The sequence below is a fragment of the Lycium barbarum genome, chromosome 8 (genome assembly GCF_019175385.1).
Source record: "Lycium barbarum isolate Lr01 chromosome 8, ASM1917538v2, whole genome shotgun sequence".
NCBI classification, from domain to species: Eukaryota; Viridiplantae; Streptophyta; class Magnoliopsida; order Solanales; family Solanaceae; genus Lycium; species Lycium barbarum.
The window spans coordinates 118247507-118266085 of record NC_083344.1 but is presented as its reverse complement, the minus strand read 5'-3'; the positions used below and the strand labels follow the sequence as shown (position 1 = coordinate 118266085).

The following is an 18579-nucleotide window of genomic DNA, read 5'->3' as shown; positions in this document are numbered from 1 at the left end:
AAAGCCTAAATCAAGCACCTTAGACCATTATAAATATTTAAAGAGTGGTATAATAAATATGGATTCATTTTATAAAACCAACCGCCAATTTCTCTTTGGAAAGGCAGGTAGCAACGCTTGACACAAACTAAAAAATTAGTGTATCGTTATCGCAAGCGATGGCAACTGCTAGAGGAACAACGTTTCTGGCTTCTCTTCAAAACTTTGAAACGTTGAGTATCTTTGTTGGATAATTTTTAAGAAAAAATTAAATAAGGTATTTAGGTGGATTGAAAGGGGTGTTTTAGTAATTTAACTTTTAATATTATATATATATATATATATATATACCCACACATATATTATTTTTCCTTTATTGAGAAGAGAAAATGCACATGAAAATTGCTAAGATGACAATTGCATTAATTCACATATTCACAAAAACTATTCGAGATGACTTATTTACAGCTCCAATTAGTTGATTGCAACTCAACTATTTCATGAGTACTTCCTAACTTTCACTAGTATAATTCTCTCTGCGTGTGTCCCCTTTTATACTTGGAATTATAGTTTAGACATTTGTGGGGAATTCAGTATAGAGAATTAGGAAGTTTGTAGAAGAACCCTAATTGGATTGGGAAAGGTAAATTGAAAGGGAGAGAGAGTTGGAAGTGAGAATTTGTCCTTGCTTACTTTGGAACATAAATTTTGTGATATCCGCGGAATTCAATCAAAGACCTATGTTAGCAAGTACCACAGTTACAGGTTTTACAAGCAAACGTACAGTGAAAATTTTTCACCGATGGGTGATGAGGCATATTGGCCACCTTCTCCCTTCAGTTTAATTGCAAATACTGAATACGAGCGAACTTCAGGAGCGCGGACTACAACTAGAAGGAGGAATGAAATGGATAGAGCTCCTGCTCGCATGGCTAGAAAGTGTAGTACGTGCAAGCAAACAGGTCATAACAAGAATCGCTGCCCCGACAGAAATCAGTAGTTGTTGTTGCTTGTTGGTTTTTATGTTTTTCTTAAGTTGTACGATTGTTGTTTCCTTATGTAATCTTCCACGAATATATAACATGTCTTGTGCCGTTTAATAGTTAGTATGTAATTTAACATTTACTACTCAGTTAATGTGTGACGTTTATTTAACTTATATTTTATTTTTTATTTATGTTCGCATTTATAACACATATTTAATTATTGCATGTGTTAAAATATTTATTTGAGTTAATCACTGAAATTACCTATATGCTTTAAAAATTAAAAAAAAAAAATTAAAAACACAGCCGAATATGATTTAAATAGAGGCAACGTCTTACAAAGTATTTGTAAAACGCTGGGGGAAAAAATTAATGACAGGTATAACGTGGACTGATCCACGTTATACAAATAATTTTGTATAACGTGGATCAGTCCACGTTTTACAACATATATTTATAAAACGTGGACTGATCCACGTTATACAAAATTATTTGTATAACGTGGATCCGTCCACGTTATACCTTTTAATTTTTTTTTAATTTTTCCGTGATCTGACAATGGAAAACAAATTGGGGTATAACGTGGAGCAGTCCACGTTATACCCGTTTTGGTCTGTAAATTTTTTGCTACCCCCTTTTGGTTTATACCGTGTATTGTTATACCTTTAGGCTCCGGACTCTAAGATGGAGTGTCCAATTTTTTCGAATGTTATAATCAAATAAACTCTTCTCATTTTCTAGATGTTGACCATCTAAGAGCATATGTAGCCTATCCCTATAATCTCTTTTTTCTTGGACCTCCTTTATAATGTTTGATTGTAAAGCTAATCCTGACTTCTAAGATAAAGTTTTTCGCCTTATATGTCCTAATAATGATCGGATAAACTTCATCTTCCCTATAACCTCCACGAAGACGCACCACAAGATCGAGGGTGGACTCCTTTTGAATATTGTAATCAACAACTGCTCGATCAACCTCAAGTTGTTTTCCAGCAAATATTAACCTTTGTGAAGGAATTCCTTCTCGCCTTGAATCTTTGCTTTAACATTATCAATGATGTCAAAATTCTCAACCTCGAGAGTTATGGTCTTTCCATTGAGGGTCTTAACGAAGATTTGCATCTGTAATTGCATACAAACAGAAAATATTGGGCTTTATAGAAAATCATTATTAAGTGAAGAGAAGGAAAACTAAACTCATAAAGCCTATAACTTATGAAATGGATGTGTTAGAAGTATTAGGATTGTACATGTGGTTAATTATGTTGTACACCATTAATGAGTAAAGTAAGTAGGAGATTAGTTGGATTGCTGATTATGATTGGTCAATTAGTTTAGATGTAGTCAACAGTATACATAGACTAGGAGATATTTTGTAAGAATTGAACCTTCATTTTTACACAGATCAATATACAAAAATTCTCTCTCTACTTGGCTCTCCTCTCTTCTCTACTTCTTAACTGTCAATGGCTTCCACTGACTATAGATTCAAGTTTCAACATGGTGTCAGAGCTAGGCTTCATCAATTAAGATCGAGACCTAGATATTTCTTTAGTTCTTACCCAAATTTTGCTCTTCAATCTGCTCTTCTTCGATTTCGCGTACGATCGAAATTTGGTCCTTTTGCTGCCATTATTTCCTCGGTTTATTCTTTGATTCATTGTCTCAATCTCACAATTAATTGATTCTAGTTCTTTTCCCCAAATTTTCGATATCAATTTGCCCTAATTTGTTTCTCAAATATTGAGTTTGACCTAATTCTCTACAATGGCGGTCGATTCTAATGTTGAAATGGCTGGAACAATGAATGCGACCAGTCAAAAAATTGATTGTAATGATTTTATTTATGTTCATCCATCCGATGCTCCGGGAATATCTTTAGTTCCTCAGTTGTTGGTGGGAACAGAGAATTATTCAGAGTGGAGTAGAGCGGTGAAGTTGTCGCTGCTTGTGAAGAATAAGATAGGATTCATCGATGGCACATGCACTAGAGAAAAATATGCAGGGAATGAGTATAAGCTGCATCAATGGGATCGCTGCAACGCGATAGTGCAGTCATGGATCATGTCATTTGTAGCAAAGGAGTTGCGGAGAGGAATTGTATACTCGGATAGTGCACAGAAAGTCTGGAAGGCATTCAAGGAGCGGTTCGACAAGGTAAATGCTACCAAAATTTATCATTTGAACAAAGAAATAGCTTGCTTAGCTCAAGGACTTCGAGTGTATCCATTTACTTTTCAAAGTTGAATGATTTGTGGGATGAGTTTGAAGCGATAATCCCAGTTCCATGTGACTGTGATAAGTCGAAGGCTCGTGGAATATCTGCACTTACAGAAAACTATGAAATTCCTTATTGGGCTTAATGAAACTTAGTCGGCACAGAAAAGCCATATTCTAATGATGGATCCTACACCGGGACTCAACCAAGTATATTCCATGATAATACATGAAGAGAGCCAAAGAGTTAGTGATGTATATTCAGCACAAGCTGGAATTCTAGGCAACGTGAATATAGAAGGGGAGAGTAGTGCTATGATATCTGTCAATGCTGCGAATTATAAGCCAAACACAAATTACAAACCTAATCACACTCCCAACCACTACAAGCCTAATGTCTATCCCAATTATAGACCTAACACCAGTTCAAGTTCAAATGCAGAATTATACTGCACCTTCTGTAAGAGATCAGGGCATGTAATGGACTTTTGTTATAAACTTATCGGATATCCAAACAATTTCAAGCACACCAGTAATAAAAACAAGGTCAATGAGAGCAATAATACCAAATTTGGGGGTAGAAACAAGGCATATAGAGGAAATGGTGTGAGGCCAGTGGCTAATAATGCTGGGGTCATGGATATGCATACACACAACCACCTCCAATTCCTCAAAACTATGGAAACACCAGCATGGCCTATCAAAACCAGGGTGCGGGGGCAGCAGCTAACAGTGCTACCTTTGTGGATCATGCATTCACACCATCACTTTCTGCCAATTTTGCTACACCGAGGCACTTCACACCAGATCAATACCGGCAGATCTTGCACATGCTGGAAAAGGACAAATAAACTGCAGACATGTGCAACATGGCAGGTAAGTTAACTACGAACCATAACTCTTGGATTGTGGACTCAGGAGCCTCCAATCATATGGCTTCATCACTGAGCCTGTTAAATGATCCTATCAAAGCTTCCATACCTAAATCAGTCCACTTACCAGATGGAACTAGTACTAGCATTACACACACTGGTTCATTTTCTTTAACTGTTGACCAGTCCATTCATGATGTACTGTACATTCCTGATTTTAAATTCAATCTTTTATCAGTATCCAAACTAACCAGGGAACTACATTGCTTTGTTTCATTTTTTCCTGATTTCTGCCTATTCTAGGATCTGTCCAGTGGTCAGGTGAAGGGGATTGGTAGAGTGAAAGGGGGATTGTACATCTTCAATCCTTCCACATCGACTGCTACACCACCTCCTCACTGCTTGGCTACTACCTCTACATCATCCTCTCCAGCTGTATGGCATTGCAGACTGGGTCATGCCCCCACCTCAGTGTTGCAAAAAATTCCAACTCTGAAGCAATATGTTCCTTATTTCAATTTTTGTGATTGTCTTGTATGTCCATTAGTCCTTAAATCCTTTCGATCTCATTCACATGGACACTTGGGGTCCATATAGAGTCTGTACTTATAATGGTTTCAAGTACTTTCTTACTCTAGTTGATGATTGTACCAGACTCACTTAGACATTTCTTTTGAGATTAAAAAGTGATTCAATTGTGGTTCTGAGAAATTTTATTCAAATGATTGAGACACAGTTTCACAAATCTATCAAGAAATTCAGATCTGATAATGGTTTTGAGTTCTTTAATCAACACTGTTCCACCTTATTTTCTTCTAAGGGAATCATCCATCAAAGTAGCTGTGTCCATACCCCCCAACAAAATGTCCTTGTGGAACGCAAGCATAGACACTTGCTAGAAGTTGCTAGGGCTTTAAGATTTCAAGCTCAAATTCCTCTAAAATACTGGGGGGATTGTATATTGACTGCTACATACATTATAAATAGGCTTCCAACTTCTGTTTTGTATGACAAAAGTCCTTTTGAGTGTTTCCATGGTCACACACCCAGTCTTGATCATTTTAGAACCTGGGTTGTCTCTGCTATGCTACCAAACCAAACTTTTCTGATAAATTCTCTCCTAAATCTATTCCTGCAGTCTTCATGGGCTATTCTTCCACACAAAAAGGTTATAGGCTTCTTGATATTGAAACCAATACATTTTTTGTTAATCGGGATGTTGTCTTTAAAGAATACATTTTTCCCTTCAAACACCCCAAAGCCCAGTTTCTCCTCCATTCCTCCTCTCCTGCTCCATTTTCTGATCCTCTCCCTCCAGTTGTTCCATCTCCTTCTACCTCTGATTCCTCCCTTTTTCCCAGCCCTTGTCCTGCTCTCTCGGACTCTCATTCCTCTGATAATTCTGTTTCTTCTCCTACTTCTACACCTATCTCTTCTTCTTCTCCTGATGCTTGTGATTCTCCATCTGTACCTGCTCCTTCTCCTTCTCCTGCTCCTGCTAGTATTCCTCCTTCATCCACTACACTTCCTTTGCCAACTAGGAAGTCCTCTAGACAGTCCAAACCTTCCATTTGGTTGACAGATTATGTCCACCCCCCGTTACCTTCAACAGCCTCCTCTGCTTCTTCTCCTAATCCTATTGAATCTTTTGTTTCCTATTCTCATCTATCCAAACCTTATCAGTCCTCACTCTCAGCCTTTTCTGCTCACATTGAACCCTCTACATATGCTCAGGTTGTCAAGGATCATAACTGGGTTCAGGCTATAAAGCTTGATATTGATGCCCTTGAACACAACCATATTTGGGACATTGTTGACTTGCCTCCTAGTAAGACCCCAATAGGTTGTAAATGGGTGTTTAAAGTCAAATATAATGCTGATGGCTCGGTAGAGAGGTATAAGGCCAGATTGGTGGCTAAAGGCTACACCCAACAGGAAGGCCTTGACTTTCATGACACCTTTTCCCCTGTTGCCAAGATGGTAACAGTTCAGACTATTATTGCTTTAGCTGCTTCCTACTCTTGGCCCATTCTCCAGATGGATGTACACAATGCCTTCCTCAATGGTGACCTCAGTGAGGAGGTCTACATGTCTTTACCCCAAGGATTTGGCACTCAGGGGGAGTCCTCTCAGAAAGTGTGTAGATTGCTCAAATCCTTGTATGGATTGAAACAGGCTAGTAGACAGTGGAATCTAAAATTAACTGAGTCGCTTTTGCAATCAGGATTTGTTCAAAGCAAACATGACTATTCACTTTTTACCAAAGCTGTTGGGAGCAAACTTGTTATTCTGCTTGTATATGTTGATGGTCTTCTATTAACAGGAAATGATAGTACAGAGATTCAAACGGCAAAGCAGCAACTGCAACAAAGCTTCAAAGTGAAGGATCTAGAGGAGCTTAGGTACTTCATGGGTATAGAATGTGCAAGATCCAAAGATGGGATTGTGATGTCGCAAAGGAAGTATGCACTCAGTTTGATCTCAGAGTTGGGGTTAGCAGGATCCAAACCCAAAAATGCACCATTGGAAAAGCATGTGAAAGTTACAAGTAGGGAGTATGATGCTTATGTTGGTGAAGCGGTGACAGATCCCTTGCTTCAAGACATGGGGAGCTATCAAAAATTGATTGGGAAGTTGTTGTATCTAACAATAACTAGGCCTGACATCTCATACTCAGTACAATGCCTCAGTCAATTTATGTGTCACGCCCCGAACCATGGCCTGAGCGTAACACGACACTCGGGCCTTGCTTGCATGTGTCCGAGCGAACCTCATGGCTTGCTTGTCAACATGGGCATCAAAACAATATAATCTATATGATGCAATTTAAATAAATCATGAAAATGTAAATTTGCGGAATAAAGTCTTGAATTTATCTCTTAGCATAAAATATCATGAAAACATAATAGTCTGCAAACAGGAAAAACACCACTGACTCTGTGAACTAATATCTGTCTATGAAACCTCTAAAAACATGTCTAAATACTAACTATCAGGACCTGGCCCTGGACTACCATAAACTGAATACTAATGCAGACTCCATGTTGAACCCCGAGAGAAGTGGGGCTCACCAATAAGCTGATAACTGAAGTGATCCTACTGTGCAGATGTATGCTCCTGAAAACCGGTATCTGCACCGTGAAGTGCAGGCCCCGGGCAAAAGGGACGTTAGTACATGGTGAATAGTACTAGTATGTAAAACCTGCTGAAATGAAGAACATGGCACAGTATAGGTATAGGATATGAACTGAAATTGAATGTAACTTGAACATGAACATGAAACGTGAGTGAAGTCTTAAAACAGTAATCAATAGAAATACTTGTATGTAAAACTACTTGTAACGTGGGGAATGCTATAGTATAACCGACAACATGGTCTGGTACTTGCGTCCTACCAGCAGAACACTCACAACCTTGCCAGGGATATGAGATTTAAGTAATAATAAGCATGTAAGGATCCAAACTGCATAATGAAGGTGTTGCCTCCTTGCTGACAACCCTTATCCTACGGTGGCAACGTAGTTTCAGGCTATCTGAGCCTTCTCGGTTAACTAAGCAATTCCCAAAAACATGAACATGATATAGTTGGCTAAGAAGCCCATGATTTTCGTGAAATAACTTGTAATCATGATTTCATGAAATAACTTGTAAACATGGTTTCATGAAATATCTTGTAATATGGTTTCATGAGATAACTTGTCATAGTTTTGCAAACATGTTCTTGATTCATGAGTAATAACAATAGTTCATAATTATATATATATAATTGAATTGAAAACATGCTTGTAACTTGCTACATAAAATCATAAAGTTTCATATAAACATAATGAGAATACATGAGGAAGAATTCATGATTCATGGATTAAGCTAGGGTTCCTAATAACCGTAATGAAAGATTAGGAATACAATAACGAATATAGATACAAAATTCATGTACATAAATACGGGCTACCAATATGTTGGGTTTAATGCCCTAGGGTTTGAACTTCATGGATATCAAGAAACGGAGCATGGGGAAGAACGTAGAGATTCCCACATGTGGATGGAAGTTCTACATACCTTAATTGCTCCAAAACTTGAATTAAAGACTTGAGCTTTGAAGAAGATTTCCAAAATCTTGAATTCTTGAACCTTGAGATGGGTTTTCTTGAAAACCCTAGTTTAGGAATGATAATTTCTTGTTTAGATTACAAGGATAGGTATTAGAATTGATTTGGAATAATTAGAGTAGGCTTACCTTGGTGTTCTTGATGATGGAAGAGGGTAGGAAGTCGTTCTAGGGCTTGAAGGAATGAAAAATAATGATTTGAACTGATATGGATGAATATATACTGTTCTGGAAAAATTAGATTTTCGGCCCAGTTAAATACTGGCCGTATTTTGACATATGGACTGCACTGCGTCTCTTTAGTAAAATGGTCATAAAGCTTTGCACAGATGTCCGTTTGACGCCCATAATATACCGTTGGAAAGGTATTTCAAATCTATACAACTCTCATGAAGGAAGTTTTTCCCAATTCCAAATACATTTTCAAATACGGGCCGTATTTTGAAATACGGTCCGTATTTAACCATTTGACATCAAATTGCCAAATTCCAGAATGCTCAGAAATCCTTGGTTTCAGTTTACGATTTGAAATACGGGCCGTATTGTGAAATACGGTCCGTATTTAACCATATGACATTCAACTACCAGTTTACGATTTGATTTACGGCCCGTAAACTGAAATACGGTCACTGTTCATGGGCGTAAACCACCATCTTACAGCTGAAGAGGAAATTTCCAATTCCCACATTCTTTATCTGGTTTTCTAAGTCTAGGATCATGGTCAAAGCTTAGGTTAAAGGTACGGGGTGTTACATTATGTCATCACCCTTGGGATCATTCGTCCTCGAATGATGGGTCATGGTTAAGAACATGGCTGGACATGGCTTGAATTCATGAACATGAAAGAAACATGACATAAAACATAAGAGCTTGACATGGTTACATGGGAACATGGTCATGGATCATGAGAACTGAATACGTGATTACATGGAAACATGTACATGGGGAACATGAAACTGAGTAGCGCCTACATGAATGAGAATCATGAAACATTTGTCCTCGATTTATGACTAGTGGTTAAGAATCGCTACTAACTCTGGAATCTACAAAATTTATGGTAGGACTTCCTTCATAATCCGGACCCTCACGACATTTCTCAAACGCCTGCCAACTAACTAAAGTACCAACACACAACTCACACGGTATCTTAATACGCTTGATGTGACATAACGTGATTACTGGATCTTGAATGTAGCTAACATATATACTGAGCTGGCTTGAACACACGGATATTGGCTGAATGATTACATGATTACTATGCATGGGGTTTGGAAGAAAATCCATAGGTATGAATGACAGAAGTACTGGAAATAGGCACGAACATGACATGATTACCTAGGCATGAGACGCATGACGTGGGACATAAATACACGAATACTGAATGACATGAATACATGAGTGCTAAACTGTCATGAGATACGAATACGTGTGAAAATGGATATCGTAACATGGGATCTGAATGTCGAAAACATGATTGTTACAACATGAGGGTTGAATACTAAGCGCGCGTAGGAATGGATACTTAGAGACTTAATTATAGGCGTTCGTATGTCACCATGGTAATATGAGATAGGAGTTTGACTTAGGCTTTGAATGTAAGCGCAACTCGATGCGAATGCAACAGACTTGAGTCGTATAACAAGAATATGATCCTAACATAGGTATTCATAAATCTCTAGCATAGGCATGACATGAATACGTCAAATCTGAGTAGAATACTCTTGAGATAAGTACCACATGTTATATGAAAAGTTATCTATTTGAATATAGGAATGCATCTTACTTCTGCTTATCTTGTTAGCTGTTAATCATGATTATGAATTCCTTAGCTCATCTTGCTCATTATCATAAGCGAATTATAGAGGACTGAGAGAAAAAGAATTATTGGTACTATTCACATGAGATACTTTGCTCTAGAGAACAGACATGGCATGGTGCATTATACATGGAGGACGTAACATGGAACATGCGTATATAGGAACGTGATTCATATGACATGAAACGTGAATAGGATGACATGGGGCATAGGACCATGAAGAATATGGCGTTTATATGAGTACCTACATACCATAGCATATGGACTTGTGTTCATGAGTATTGAAGTAAGACTAAGGCGTTAGTCTGACTTGCATAGAGCACAAGTTGTAGGCTAACTCTTGGGTACTCAGAGACTAAGGCATGGATAAAACATTACCTTTAGAATTTAGATATACCGAAAAAATAGGACATGGTTCAACATAGCTTACTCTTATCACCGTGAGTAAACGCTCGTGTTATAAATAAGGCACATGAAAGAATGGATTATAGGCATGTATAACTCGTTCCTCGAGCATCTAAGACATGGATAGAAAGTCACCTTGAACATAACGAGACCTAGATACTTAGCGAAAGGAAAAAAGGAATCATGTCGTCATGATCGTAAAACATTAGCTAAAGGAACATAAGCATGAATTACATAGAAGCATGGGTAGGACATCCATCTTGGTTCACCTTCATTATTATCTCACAAAATCATTGTTACAATACCGTTATAAATGGAATGCATAGCGAAATGAATTGGGGCACGAGTATGTGGTAACATGGATAACATAATCATAGGGGTCAAGATCATCATCAGATTTGAAAAGCACTTAGATGCTAGAACATGGACATGAGTATAAAAGCATGACAGATACGTGAGACCTGAATGCAGTTTTTTTTTAACTTTAGACACGAGCACACCTGATGTGCGAAACATGAAAGGACATTCCCTTGCATACCTTACTATCGTATGAAGTCTTAATTCTTGTATCTTAAACGCAGAGTATCAATCTCTAACATGGGCATGATATGGGTACGAAAGGCTAGAGTAGAGTACGTCTGGGCATTAGTACCACATAGTACATGAATTACTCTGGAATTGGAACCGTTATACCCTTAAAACCCACTATTCGCTCTAGAACTTTATCTTATAACATAATTACCTAGTACTTGATCTCAACAATATGATAAAAATCACATTTTATGCATCTTATTTTGGGTTCATAAAACTGTGATGCTCTAACATAATCTCCTCAACACCTATCAATTTACGAAACACATAATCTATATCGGTACCTTATCACACAATCTCCCCCTTAGTTCAAAACTTAACATTTAAAGCCTGTGGATCTCTCGAGTTAGCGATAAGTGGTCATCTAGTGGCTCTGCTAATCTCCTCAAAAATACTGACGACTCATTTCTTCCGCTTACTTCAAGCAAGTCTTACTTACAGGGAAAACTGGATTACTTAAATGAGCGGGTTTCTAATGTACATAACTCGCATGCTAGCTTTGTCAGTCTTGGGGAAAACTCTTTTATGATAAATCTTAAAGACTCTTCTTCTGTAGCTTGCTCTCTTACTTCTTAGATGGTTTTGTTCTTTCACCAATTTCTATACCTCAAATTTATCTTAAACCCTTTGGGTTCGAACACGCCTTCGGTGTATTCAGGCAGTTACCTTAGTAGTGCTAACTTGACTAAGTAACTCAAATCGTACTTCTACTAACTCTGCTGAAATTTTCTAATTCACTGTGTCTATTCAAACTTACTCACTATGCTTCTGTTGACCACTTACTAGCATCATAATCTCTAATTCTTCTCTGAGTACTAAAGTGAAGCATAAGGTTATTTCTAACTTTTCCTCCTTATCTGACTCTATTCTGGAGTTGTATACTATCTTTCTGAACTATAGACATGGATCACACTTAGGGAAATTTCATCTGTCTTAAACAAGGAATTGGATCAACTAACCCCAAACTCTCTATACACTTTCAAAATTTATATCATACTATACACCAGGGATAAATATTTAATCACATAACCTAAGAGAGAATTGTCATATCTTTTATCTCGTAGTAATATCTGCTTCTTTTAGTAGCTTACTAACGTCATACTCTCTAGGTCTGATCTGAATAAGCTGAAATAATTTAAAACTAGCCCTACAAAAATTTATATCGTCTGCTCGTGGTTTTCTTATTGCATCAGTCCCTTCTTAGTCCTGTGCATAGATCATATGACAAAAATATACATATCCTTAAAAAAAAGTCGATACTTTCTAGTATTACAGGTGATTGGCTCTTAGGCTATTTCCTACTTAAAACTATCGTGGACAATTTATGCCTGCTGCGGTTAACTTCATAACATCCTACCTCGTGGGGTCTTAAATATGAACCATCACCCTTATATGGTAGCTTCATGGTTAGATAATCCAAATAAGCTTATTCTGTAAGGTATATCACCTATGTATACTGCCATGCCGAAACTTGTTTTTAAAAGGGTATTATCACCTGATAAACACACCATGCACTATTTGGTAAGTCTTGGGTCTCGAATTTTCCTTCTCGCCACTTACGCATTCGATACGTTTAGAATTCGATGGAAAGAGAATGTTACTTACTACTCTAAGCTTCATGACACGAGTTAGAATAATTCCTGATGCCTCTATCGGAGAGAAACACATCGATAACGACTAGATTTACATCTTCCTCATCCATTGAGACTAGGCGTATTCGGTAGAATGGGAAATAAACATGAGTTCGAGTGATTTCTGAGAACACAGCTCTATTGCATGATCTAGAGTTTGAAAGAAGTGAGACAATCTTAAATGTCTTGGTGGTCAACTGTTTATATGTGTGGGCGCCACACACATATAAAAGTGACCCCACTGGACACGGTTTCATAGACTCCCTAAGACACTTGAACCTAGGGCTCTGATACCAAGCTTTGTCACGCCCCGAACCATGGCCTGGGCGTAACACGGCACTCGGGCCTTGCTTGCATGTGTCCGAGCGAACCTCATGGCTTGCTTGTCAACATGGGCATCAAAACAATATAATCTATATGATGCAATTTAAATAAATCATGAAAATGTAAATTTGCGGAATAAAGTCTTGAATTTATCTCTTAGCATAAAATATCATGAAAACATAATAGTCTGCAAATAGGAAAAACACCACTGACTCTGTGAACTAATATCTGTCTATGAAACCTCTAAAAACATGTCTGAATACTAACTATCAGGACCTGGCCCTGGACTACCATAAACTGAATACTAATGCAGACTCCATTTTGAACCCCGAGAGAAGTCGGGCTCACCAATAAGCTGATAACTGAAGTGATCCTACTGCGCAGATGTATGCTCCTGAAAACCGGTATCTGCACCGTGAAGTGCAGGCCCCGGGCAAAAGGGACGTTAGTACATGGTGAATAGTACTAGTATGTAAAACCTGCTGAAATGAAGAACATGGCACAGTATAGGTATAGGATATGAACTGAAATTGAATGTAACTTGAACATGAACATGAACATGAAACGTGAGTGAAGTCTTAAAACAGTAATTAATAGAAATACTTGTATGTAAAACTACTTGTAACGTGGGGAATGCTATAGTATAACCGACAACATGGTCTGGTACTTGCGTCCTACCAGCAGAACACTCACAACCTTGCCAGGGATATGAGATTTAAGTAATAATAAGCATGTAAGGATCCAAACTGCATAATGAAGGTGTTGCCTCCTTGCTGACAACCCTTATCCTACGGTGGCAACGTAGTTTCAGGCTATCTGAGCCTTCTCGGTTAACTAAGCAATTCCCAAAAACATGAACATGATATAGTTGGCTAAGAAGCCCATGATTTTCGTGAAATAACTTGTAATCATGATTTCATGAAATAACTTGTAAACATGGTTTCATGAAATATCTTGTAATATGGTTTCATGAGATAACTTGTCATAGTTTTGCAAACATGTTCTTGATTCATGAGTAATAACAATAGTTCATAATTATATATATATAATTGAATTGAAAACATGCTTGTAACTTGCTACATAAAATCATAAAGTTTCATATAAACATAATGAGAATACATGAGGAAGAATTCATGATTCATGGATTAAGCTAGGGTTCCTAATAACCGTAATGAAAGATTAGGAATACAATAACGAATATAGATACAAAATTCATGTACATAAATACGGGCTACCAATATGTTGGGTTTAATGCCCTAGGGTTTGAACTTCATGGATATCAAGAAACGGAGCATGGGGAAGAACGTAGAGATTCCCACATGTGGATGGAAGTTCTACATACCTTAATTGCTCCAAAACTTGAATTAAAGACTTGAGCTTTGAAGAAGATTTCCAAAATCTTGAATTCTTGAACCTTGAGATGGGTTTTCTTGAAAACCCTAGTTTAGGAATGATAATTTCTTGTTTAGATTACAAGGATAGGTATTAGAATTGATTTGGAATAATTAGAGTAGGCTTACCTTGGTGTTCTTGATGATGGAAGAGGGTAGGAAGTCGTTCTAGGGCTTGAAGGAATGAAAAATAATGATTTGAACTGATATGGATGAATATATACTGTTCTGAAAAAATTAGATTTTCGGCCCAGTTAAATACTGACCGTATTTTGACATATGGACTGCACTGCGTCTCTTTAGTAAAATGGCCATAACGCTTTGCACAGATGTCCGTTTGACGCCCATAATATACCGTTGGAAAGGTGTTTCAAATCTATACAACTCTCATGAAGGAAGTTTTTCCCAATTCCAAATACATTTTCAAATACGGGCCGTATTTTGAAATACGGTCCGTATTTAACCATTTGACATCAAATTGCCAAATTCCAGAATGCTCAGAAATCCTTGGTTTCAGTTTACGATTTGAAATACGGGCCGTATTGTGAAATATGGTCCGTATTTAACCATATGACATTCAACTACCAGTTTACGATTTGATTTACGGCCCGTAAACTGAAATACGGTCACTGTTCATGGGCGTAAACCACCATCTTACAGCTGAAGAGGAAATTTCCAATTCCCACATTCTTTATCTGGTTTTCTAAGTCTAGGATCATGGTCAAAGCTTAGGTTAAAGGTACGGGGTGTTACATTATGTCATCACCCAAACAATCTCACTATGAAGCAGCACTGAACATAGTAAGATACATCAAGAAACAGCCAGGTATAGGGCTGATAATGCCAAGTACAAGGTCAACTGATGTAGTAGCCTTCTGTGACTCGGATTGGGCCTCTTGTCCAATGACTAGAAGGCCAGTCACTGGATATTGCATTAAGATTGGTGATTCACTAGTCTCCTGGAAGTCCAAGAAACAAAGCACTGTATCTAGAAGCTCAGCAGAGGCTGAATATAGAGCTATGGCATACACTGTCTCTGAACTGGTCTGGATTGCAGGGTTGTTGAAAGAATTGAGAATGCAAATTGAGTTACCCATGAAACTATTTTGTGACAACAAAGCTGCACTTCAAATAACAGCCAATCCAATGTATCATGAGAGAACAAAACACATTGAGATTGATTGCCACTTTATTAGAGACAAGATACAAGAAGGCTTGATCAAAACTGACCATGTAGGCAGCAAGGAGCAACTGGCAGACATACTAACAAAAGCACTTGGACATCAACAGCACAACTATCTGCTTTCCAAGTTGGGAATGAAAAACATTTTCCATTCTCAACTTGAGGGGGAGTGTTAGAAGTATTAGGATTATACACGTGGTTAATTATGTTGTACACCATTAATGAGTAAAGTAAGTAGGAGATTAGTTGGATTGCTGATTATGATTGGTCAATTAGTTTAGATGTAGTCAACAGTATACATAGACTAGGAGATATTTTGTAAGAATTGAACTTTCATTTTTACACAGATCAATATACAAATATTCTCTCTCTACTTTGCTCTCTCTCTACTTGGCTCTCCTCTCTTCTCTACTTCTTAACTGTCTATGGCTTCCACTGACCATAGATTCAAGTTTTAACAGGATGTAGAGTCGATTGGAAAACACATTATTCAATTAAAGGGAGTTAACATTTAAAAAGGGAAATGCTAGAAAATGTGAAAGAATTGAGCAGCGCTAACCCAATAACTTAAAAAGTTTTCATGAAGGTAGCGGGACCTAGTGTTGGATAAAATAAAAGGTCTAATTTGTTTTACAAAATGAATCACATTGACAATAACATGCACAAAAAAAACTCGAGCAAAAATCCTGTCACTGTTTCACATTCTGATTCTTGACAAGGATTTGAAATCCATCATTCTATCGACGTATAAGATGGAGTATCCAATTTTTTCGAATGTGATACTCAGAAAGACTCTTGTCATTTCGTAGATGTCGACCATCTAAGAGCATATGTAGCCTATCCTTATAACCTCCTTTTTCTTGAACCTCCTTTATAATGTTTTCGATTGTAAAGCTAGTCCTGACTTCTAAGATATACTTTTCCGCCTTATATGTTCTAATAATAATTGGATAAACTTCATCTTCCCTATAACCTCCACGAAGACGTAAGACAAGATGGAGGGTGGACTCCTTTTGAATATTGTAATCGACAAGTGATCGATCATCCTCGAGTTGTTTTCCAGCAAATATCAGCCTTTGCTGATCTCGTGGAATTCCTTCCTTATCTTGAATCTTTGCTTTAACATTATCAATGATGTCAAAATTCTCAACCTCGAGAGTTATGGTCTTTCCATTGAGGGTCTTAATGAAGATTTGCATCTGGAATTGCATACAAAAAGAGAAACTATTTGATATTATAGAAAATCATTATTAAGTTTAGAGCACAATAACTTATTACAATACATTCAAATGGCAAACATAATCTAAATAATATTCAATTAAAGGGTGTTAATATTTAAAAATGAAAAAGTTAGAACGGGTGAAAGAATTGAACATCTAAACTCAACAACTTAAAAATGCATGTGAAGTAACTAACCACATAATAAACTCCTTTGAACTATACAAAACAGAGGTGAGACAAGCATATTGTCTAAAACAATCGCTAATTATTTATTACATGTTGAATTCATAGGGAGAAAGCGATTGTTGAAAACGATTTACCAAAGAATGCCTTTAATAACATGTGAAAGAATCTAATAATCTTCAAAATCCTAATCAGGCAATAGATGAAGTAGTAAGACCGTTGTAAACACTTTGAATTTTTTTTACACAATCGATGAAAGAGAGGTAGTATGACTAAGTATATGATAAGACTATATAATTAGGAACGAGATTTTAAAAAATAGATGATATATTAAGATTTAGGCTTGACTAATGACACAAATATGATTAAAACTTTCAAACGCTTTTCCCATACCAAAAAAATCATCATTAGATCACGATACAAGAGGGGCAGATTCAGAATTTAGAATTTATGGATCCTACATCAACTTCAAGTTACTATATAATAATGACTAGATTCACAATTAAATATTTATAAATATAAAGTTATTTTTCATACTGAGTTCTCATGAACCCCTAGGCTCTCTTCTAGATCTGCCTCTGCGATACAATATTGATAACCAAGCAAATTCAAAAATTTACATGGAGCCAATCAGATTACAGAGTCTTATAGAGCTATATGAATTTACGAACTATAAAAAAAAGTTGATATGAGACCAGAATGAGATCGATCAGGACGAAACTAACAGTGTTAGATTGATAAAAGACAAGAAGCAGACACCAACATTGATTGAACAATAAGATGATCAAATCGATACATAAAATGTAGTTTACTTTTTATCAAAAGAAAAAGGTACAATTACTGTAAGAAAATGTTACAAAATTTATATTAACTGTATCCAATGTAAATTCAAAACACATAATAGAGCTCTAACTATATTTCAACTTGTGATAATTCATATATACAAATAGAAGATAATAGACACTCAAAACAAGTGCGTGTTGAGAATCGTTGTTCTTCAAACTTCGTTTTTTTTTTTTTTTGCAGTGTTTTAATATATATATATATTAAACATTCTAATTAAAAAGAAAATTAGATGGTAAATTATCATAATTTGAATTTCGCCATTCTTTTTCGAGATGGAGGGAATCAAGGAAAACGAAATGAAAAAGAAGGAAACAAAGGATCGAGATGAGCAACAAAAGAACTTACCTTAAAAGCTTCTGTAAATCAAGTGAGCGAGAGAGAGAGAGAATTAACGAGGAAAAAACAGGACACTAAAGCTAATGATGAAGGAGCCATTAAATAGGAGATGCTCCTAAGAAATTGTCAAATCAAAGATTAGGAGAAAAACTCGTAATTAAGTAAATATATACAGCCATTCAGCCACTCGAAATGGCCTTAATTAGGCTATTCCTCCCCGTCAATCCTAGCTCTACAATTTTTTCCTATGATAAAAATTTATCTGACACTTGGATGAATGTATCTCACTTATAGTTAAATTATTTAATTTGGTGTAACATGTGCGGTTAGTATTTTACCAGTTCCTACAAACACAACCTAGGAATTGTTAATCAAATAACTCCATAATAATTCATAATTAATATTACTCATATCAATTTTATATTTTATTATTGCTAAAGTTTACCAAATCTATCATGGTTACATTGTTCCAACACCCAAGTCTCCCAAC

The 18579-nt window shown here is 36.7% G+C and overlaps 1 pseudogene; it reads right to left on the bottom strand.

Annotated features, from left to right (window-relative positions):
• Positions 1 to 705: 705 nt before the first annotated feature.
• On the bottom strand, positions 706 to 18162 carry LOC132608206 (polyubiquitin 11-like; annotated as a pseudogene).
• Positions 18163 to 18579: the final 417 nt, after the last annotated feature.